The sequence below is a fragment of the Cucurbita moschata genome, unplaced genomic scaffold, assembly GCF_002738365.1.
Source record: "Cucurbita moschata cultivar Rifu unplaced genomic scaffold, Cmos_1.0 Cmo_Scf00058, whole genome shotgun sequence".
NCBI lineage: Eukaryota > Viridiplantae > Streptophyta > Magnoliopsida > Cucurbitales > Cucurbitaceae > Cucurbita > Cucurbita moschata.
Genome location: NW_019268574.1, coordinates 1,106,539 through 1,115,070, shown reverse-complemented (window position 1 = coordinate 1,115,070; position 8,532 = coordinate 1,106,539). Strand labels below are relative to the sequence as shown.

The window sequence follows — 8,532 nt, the reverse complement described above, 5'->3', positions numbered from 1 at the left end:
GAACAGTGCCAAGGAGGAGAGGGAAGTGACGGTGGAAGAATGTAAGAAGCAGAAAAACTATTTTTATTTTCTCTCACAAACCACCATGATGACCATTCGCATATAAGTTGGTAATTAGGCGAACACAACGTTGTGAACTGAAATTAATCTTTTCCAAAACTTTTCCCTAATCAAACCTCGTTAAAGTAAGGATGAGTATATGACACAAAATGGCTTGATACCTTTTGTTGCTAAACAAGCTGTAAACGTAATAGCGTGTTGCTAAGCAATCCGCACATGGAAACAACGATTTGAGAATTTCTTCTGGAAATAGTTAAGACCAATAACACTACCCATGGCTGGGTGAATAGCCACAATGCTATGTTCCACTGGAAGCAAAGTATTGAGTGTATAAAGTGTGGGAGATTTTGGCTTGAATTGCTTGCCTATTTTGGGGTCAAACTTGTCTTGAATGGTAAAACTGGTAAAATAATCAAGTATTTGAAAAAACTCATAACTTAAGAAGGGTATTTAGTCACAATAGACACTAAGGGTGCATTTTGCCTGCAACAACTTCAGTTGGTGGACAACCCTTCCCTTTCTTTTTGTAATGATGTGGATCAATACTAGTCTGGGGGCTGGCAACGATTTCACCTTATCCAAAATGGTGATCAAATGTTCCAAATTGTGTCCATCCACACGACCAATGTAGTACTGGCCAAGCTCCTAAAAAAAGTCGACCCTAAGCCACTTATCATATCTTTCATTGACTTTTATAGCAACTTCATCCGCTTGCCCCCAATTAATAATTAATTTTATGACCAGAAATGGATTATTTGTACAATTCTAATAAACAATTGAGACGTAGGTCAGACTCGAGGTAGATCATGACTCAGTTTGACATGTAGGGGATGAAGACTGCATAGCAAAAGTCTGGAACGCACCCAATCATTTATAAATCTGTATAATTAATTTATATTAATAATTAAGAATTATTTGTATGATTGTAATAAAGAATTGTGTAGGATTTTTCTTCAAGCCTCTATTGAGTTTCATCAATTCATTCAAAAATTATTTTGGATCCAATCTCGTCACTAACCTAACAAGAAAAAAAGAAAAATAAATAATAACAAAATTTAAGTTTCATTTCCATTTTCATTTCTATAATCTGATCTGTTTGACGTATATTCTCAACTACATTAGCAAGAAAAGAAAAGGGAAAACAAAAATGAAGACTATATAAGAAAATGAGAAAAGAAATTAAACCAATGCATCTAATGTCATTAAAAACACATTCTAAAAAGAAAAACATAAAAGTGAAATGAATGAAATGGGACTTAACTTAAGCAGTTGTAATTCTGTATTCAGGAACGAACCACAAGAGATGAATTCAATCCTTGTGGCAAAGATGAAAAGAATGAGAGCCAAAACAAAAATGAAACGAAAGGGGAAGGAAACTCTGTTACATTCAGCGAGCAGAAGTGGAAGCTCTCTGCGAGCGGAACAAAAGTAAAATAGAAGGATTCTCGTCACAAAGCAACTACACAATGAACCGAAAACAGAGAAAAGTTCAGGCGAGAAACAAAAGATACGAGCAAGAGGAGACAATTTAAACAAAAAATCGAAATCATGAACGGAGACGATGAAACTCGGCAACATGTACGAATTCAGAATGGATAAAAAAATTGAAGTAGGGAGCATCAAACTTCTAAACACATATGAAGTATCACAAAAGCTTATCTTTGCAAAATATTGAGGTAGAACGAGAAAAAATGAGCTAAAACAATTGAAAATGAATTTAATTGGATTCGTTGCACAAATAGAGGAAAAAGAAGAACAATAGTTCTCGGTTGAGAAAAGGTATGAAATCTAGAAGCTAGAATAAATAAAGATGAAGAGAACATTACATATCCCAAGCTGGGTCTATTGGAAAAGAAAATGATGAAAATGGAGATTAGTGAAGAAGAAATGGTAAAGAGAAAGATAAAAAATGTTACAACCTTCCAAGGAGGAGAGAGAAGTGATTAGGGAAGAAAAAACAATTTGATTCTCTCACATAAAAAATGATCAAATGCTCCAATGTGTCTGGCCATCGGCATCGACCAAACCAGCTCGATCCATTGCAAACCAGACAGAAAGTTTCTGAAGATCTACATCATGCACCACCTTAATGATCATTCGGAATATAAGTTAGTAATTAAGCGAACACAACATTGTCAACTAAAATTAATTTTTTCCAAAACTTTCACCTGATCTATTTAAAGGAAGGATGAGTATATTCCACAAAATGGCGGGATACTATCAGGTTAAGTATATTTTTGAAGTTGAGTACGACAATCTATAAGATGTTGAGGTGGAGCTCGAAGCATATTTTTGTATTCACCTTGTAAACTATGCTGCAAATGATTCAATCGCCCCAACAGCTGCTATGTCCCAACGACAGTCTATTGAAAAAAAAACCATAATTTTAATTATTAAAATGCAAAATAAATCTTAATATAAATATGAAAATTTATGTATAATAAAAAAATAATTAATATTACTTCATCTCTTTCGATTTCAAATTGTAGTAAGAATATTATGTTGGCACCCATCAAAATATTCCTCCGTTAATTTTAAATCAAAATTAAGTAAATAATCATAAAATTGTAGTTATAAATTTTCATAAATTCATTGATTTTATCAATCAATATGAAGATTACGGTCCACCTTCACCACACCAAGGGGAGGATTGTTGTGAATTATTGGGAATGAATCCCACTTTGATTAATTAAGTGGAATATCATGGGTTTACAAGTGAGGAATATTATCTCTATTAGTACGAGGTCTTTTGGGAAGCCCAAAGCATAGAATAAATTTAAACTTCTTTTTACAAATATTTATATTATTGTACAAATATAATCTATGGTTGGAAAAGAAAGACGGGTGGTGATTAGGGTTGCATGATCGAACTCAATATTGATGGTGATTGGTTGGAAAAGAAGGACGGGTGGTGATTAAGGTTGCATGATCGAACTGAGTATTGGTGGTGATTAAGGTTGCATGATCGAACTGAGTATTGATGGTGATTGGTTGGAAAAGAAGGTCGAGTGGTGATTAAGGTTGCATGATCAAACTCAGTATTGGTTAGAAAATATGGTTGGACGATCAAACTCAGTATTGGTTAGAAAATATGGTTGCACGATCGAACTCAGTACTGGTGGTGATTGGTTGGAAAAGAAGGAGCGATGGTGATTAGGGTGATTGAACTGAGTATTGGTGGTGATTCGTTGGAAGAGAAGGACGGGTGGTGATTCGTTGGAAAAGAAGGACGGGTGGTGATAAAGGTTGCATGATCAAACTCAGTATTGGTTAGAAAATATGGTTGTATGATCAAACTCAGTATTGGTTAGAAAATATGGTTGCACGATCGAACCCAGTACTGGTGGTGATTGGTTGGAAAAGAAGGAGAGGTGGTGATTAGGGTTGCATGATTGGAAAGATCAGTATTGGTTAGAAAATATGGTTCCATGATCGATATAAAGGAGTGGGGTGGTGATTGGTTGGAAAAAAAGGAGGGGTGGTGATTAGAATTGCATGATCGAACTCAGTATTGGTTAGAAAATATGGTTGCACAATCGAACTCAGTACTGGTGATGATTAGGGTTGCATGATCGAACTCAGTACTGTGGTGATTGGTTGGAAAAGATGGAAAAGGAACCGTGGAAGGTGGTGTTCATTTCTTTTTTATTGGTTGGATAAGATGGAAAAGGAAGGAAGGAGGGGTGGTGATTAGGGTTGCATGATTGGTTGGAAAAGAAGTGGTGGTGGTTGGTTGGAAAAGGAGGAGGAGTGGGGTGGTGATTGGTTGGAAAAAAGGAGGGGTGGTGATTAGGGGTGCATAATCGAACAAAGTATTGGTTAGAAAATATGGTTGCACGATCGAACTCAGTACTGGTGGTGATTAGGGTTGCATGATCGGAAAAGAAGGAGGGGTGGTGATTAGGGTTGCATGATCGGAAATGAAGGATGAGTGGTGATTAGGGTTGCATGATCGAAAAAGGAGGGGTGGTGATTAGAGTTGCATGATCAAACTCCGTACTGTGGTGATTGGTTGGAAAAGATAGAAAAGGAACCGTGGAAGGTGGTGTTCATTTCTTTTTTATTGGTTGGAAAAGATGGAAAAAGAAGGTGGAATGTGGTGTTCATTTCTTTCAAGCTTACTCCTGTATTTGAACATACTCTAGTGAAGTAAGAAAATATTAATAACGAAATATGTAAGCTATATGAAATAAAAGAATAAAAAGTCGGCGAAATAGATTTTGGAATTTATTAAAACATATTGAAATAGAAGACTGTTTGATGAGATAACATTAGTCTTGGATGTTTCGAAAGAGGCCGACCATTTCAAAAGACAACTAAGTACCGTACATGAAAACAAGTAGTATTATAAAACTGAATACAATGTACTAAAACATGTAAATGATCATTTTGCAAGATATATATCCAAAATGATGAACACCAGTTCAGCATAATATATATGCAGAACAATGAACATTGATTTACACTAAGCTAACCAAAAAAGCAGAACTAATCGACCCAAATACGACTGAGAGTTGTCTCAATAAAACTAACGCCATCTTCTCTTTTATCTCCCGATGTTTTGCCTCTCTCTTCTCTCTGAATTTTCTGCCTCTCTTCTTTGCCTTTGCTCCTTTATAGATTCGATAACCTCTTTGAGGTGGGTTGATTAGACCGATCGGCCATCAATTGAACGTCAATAACGCCAACAATAGAGACTTAAGTTAGACTCGAGGTGAGGCGTGATTCAGTTTCAAATAGAGGGGATGAACACAGCAGATAAAAATTCTGTATTGATCAAGAAAACTATAAAATTAATTTATATTAATAATTACATTTTCTGACTTATAAATGAATTATTTGTACAATTGTGATAATAAAAATAAAAATGTGGGCCTGGATGAAGATTGTATAACAAAGGTATGCGATGATTAATAAAACTATATAATTAATTTATATTAATAATTACATCTTCTGACAATAAATGAATTATTTGAATGATAAAGAATTGAGACGTGGGGTCATACTCGAACTAAGACGTAGTCAGTTTAGAATGGAAGGGATGAAAGTTGTGTTGAGGTAGCAAATTCCAGTTAGTTAGTATTTTTGTTATTAGTTAGTTTGTTAGTTAGTTTTTCTTGTTATTAATTTTTTTTTATGAATTTCATCTATAAAAGGCATTGTAAACTATCAATAGAAATGATCATTTTTGGTATCTTTGCAAAGTCACTGAAATTTACGGTTACATTTGGTATCAAAGCGGGTTAGGATCCAAGAGAGTGATCCAAGAAAGTGATCTAAGAAAGAAAATGAGCAACGACAAAACACTACCAAGATTCCACAGTTTGATGGTCACTATGACCATTGGAGTGAACTGATGGAAAACCTCTTGCGTGCCAAGGTCTAGTGAAAGAGGGTTACACCGAACCGGCAGAGGGAATCGAAGTGAGTGCAGCACAAAAAGAAATCTTGATGAGTTCAAGATGAAGGATCATCAAGTGAAACACTACCTGTTCCAAGCAATTGATCGGGTTGTGTTTGAACAGATCTTGAATCGTAAAACATCCAAGAACATTTGGGATTCGATGAAGAAAAAGTTTGGAGGCAACGAAAGAGTGAAGCAGTCTCTTATTCGAACTTTAAGAAGAGATTTTGAGGTTCTTGAAATGAAGAATGAAGAGAACATTGATGATTATTTCGGAAGAGTAATGGTTGTCTCCAACCAGATGAGAAGCAATGGAGAAGACATGTCAGATTCGAAGATTGTTGAGAAAATACTTCGAACGACAAATTCACATATGTGGTGGTAGCCATCGAGGAGTCAAAAGACACAAGAAAGATGACGATTGACGAACTGCAAAGCTCTCTGTCTGTACATGAAAAGAAATTCAAGAAGATCAGTCATGAAGAAGGTAATCAAGCTTTCAATGTCAGAGGCAGAGGCAGAGACAGAGGATCATACAGAGGTCGAGGCAGGGGTAGAGGACGCTCATTCAACAAAGCAACACTCGAGTGTTACAACTGCCACCAACTTGAACATTTCCAATATGAATGTCCAATTAGGTACAATGGAGCACATTTTGTAGAGATCGAAGAAAAGGATGAAGTTATTCTCATGACATATGTGGAGCTTCAAGGCACTAAAGGAAGAGATGTGTGGTTCGTGGATTTTGGGTGTTCAAACCATATGTGTGGAGAAAGAAGTATGTTCTCAAGCTTGGACATTAGCTTCACACACAATGTCAAGCTTGGGAACAATCACAAACTGATGGTTGGTGGGAAAGAAGCAGTGAAAATAATTCTTAAGGGAATAAGCTGTGATCAATGATGTGTATTATATTTCGGAATTGAAGAACAACCTGCTTAGTGTTGGACAACTTCAAGAAAGGGGTTTAGATATGCTATTCAAAGAAGGAGATCAAAACACATGCAGCATTTTTCATCCCCTCAAGAGGAAAAATAGCAGAATCTGTTATGAGTGCTAATAGGATGTTTATCCTACTGGGTGAATCAAATAACAAAACAAAGGAGGAGAGATGTCTACAGGTTGATATCTCAGACAAGGCAGAGCTGTGGCACCACCGATATGGGCATCTCAGCTACAAGGGACTTCACACATTATGCAGTAAAGAGATGGTTGTGGGTTTACCTGAAATTGGAGATGTGAAAACTATCTGTGAGGTGTGTGTCAAAGGGAAACACCACCGTACTTCATGTCCAAAGAAGAGCAAGTGGAGAGCAAGTGGAGAGCCACTGAAAGATTACAGCTTATCCACTCTGATCTCTGTGGTTCGATCAACCCACCATCAAACAGTGAAATAAAGTACTTTATAAACTTTATTGATGATTTCTCGAGAAAAACATGGATATATTTTGTGCTTTAGAAAAATCAAAAGCATTTCATTAGTTCAAGACATTCAAAGCGTTTGTAGAAAAGCAAACTGGATTGTTCATCAAATGTCTACGGACAGATAGAGGAGGTGAATACAATTCAATTGCATTCAAAGAATTCTGTAAAGCGCATGGAATTAAAAGACAGCTAACCACTGCCTTCACGCCTCAGTAAAATGGCGTTGCTGAACGTAAAAACCGTACAATCATGAACATGGTGAGAGCAGCGTTATTAGAGAAGGAGGTACCAAAAGTTTTCTGGCCAGATGCTGTGCAATGGGTGAATCACATTCTTAATAGATCTCCTACCCTCATTGTAAAAGATATGACTCTGGAAGAGGCATGGAGTGAAAGAAAGCCATCAGTCGAACACTTTAGGATTTTTGGATGTATCGGATATGTTCATATCCCTGATGTTAAAAGAAGCAAGCTCAATGACAAAAGCGTGAAGTGTGTTTTGTTAGGTTTCAAAAGTTTTCTGGCCAGATGCTGTGCAATGGGTGAATCACATTCTTAACAGATCTCCTACCCTCATTGTAAAAGATATGACTCTGGAAGAGGCATGGAGTGAAAGAAAGCCATCATTCGAACACTTTAGGATTTTTGGATGTATCAGATATGTTCATATCCCTAATGTTAAAAGAAGCAAGCTCGATAACAAAAGCGTGAAGTGTGTTCTGTTAGGTTTCAGCAGTGAATCTAAGGCCTTTAAGATGTTCGATCTAGTGGAGAAAAAGGTTCACATCAGTCGAGAGGTGATATTTGAGGAAGATAAGAAGTGGAATTGGGAAGATATTGGTTATTCTGGTGAAGAAAGCATTGAACTTGAGTGGGAAAATGATTATGAAAATATTGAGAATGCAGAGGAAGCGGAAGAAGCAGAAGAATACACTACTAACATTCCTTCACCAAACAATCCACCAACTAGAGAAATAACAGCAATAACGGGCAGGGTGAGAAAACCACCAATCTGGTCTGTAGATTATATCACAGGAGAAGGGCTATCAGATATAGAGGAAGAAGCAAACATGGCTAGAGTCAAGATTGAAACTCTAGCTTTCATGGCCATATCAGATCCGACCAGTTTTCAAGAAGCCGTAGGACATCAGAAATGGAAACAAGCGATGGATGCTGAGATACAGTCCATCGAACGGAACCACACGTGGTCGCTGACTGCACTTCCTGTTGGAGCCAAGGCTATTGGGGTTAAGTGGATCTACAAGACCAAATTAAATGAACTTGGAGAGGTAGACAAGTACAAAGCTCGGCTGGTTGTAAAAGGGTATGCTCAAGAGTACGAAGAAGATTCAATAGAGGTATTCGCACCAGTGGCTCAAATGGATACAGTAAGGATGATCATTGCTGTAGCAGCACAAAAAGGATGGGGAATCTATCAGCTCGATGTCAAATCTGCTTTTCTACATGGTGAGCTGAAGGAAGATGTATTTGTTGAACAACCATAAGGTTATGAAGTAGCAGGGAAGAAGGACATGGTTTATAAGCTGCCAAAGGCTCTCTACGGACTAAAACAAGCGCCTAGAGCTTGGTTCAATCGCATTGAGGCTTATATCGTCAAGGAAGGTTTTGTAAGCAGCTCTAATG

At 37.0% G+C, this 8,532-nt stretch overlaps 1 pseudogene; it reads left to right on the top strand.

Moving 5' to 3' along the window:
• Window positions 1-5,162: 5,162 nt before the first annotated feature.
• LOC111436653 lies at window positions 5,163-6,887 on the top strand (annotated as a pseudogene).
• The last annotated feature ends 1,645 nt before the right edge of the window (window positions 6,888-8,532 follow it).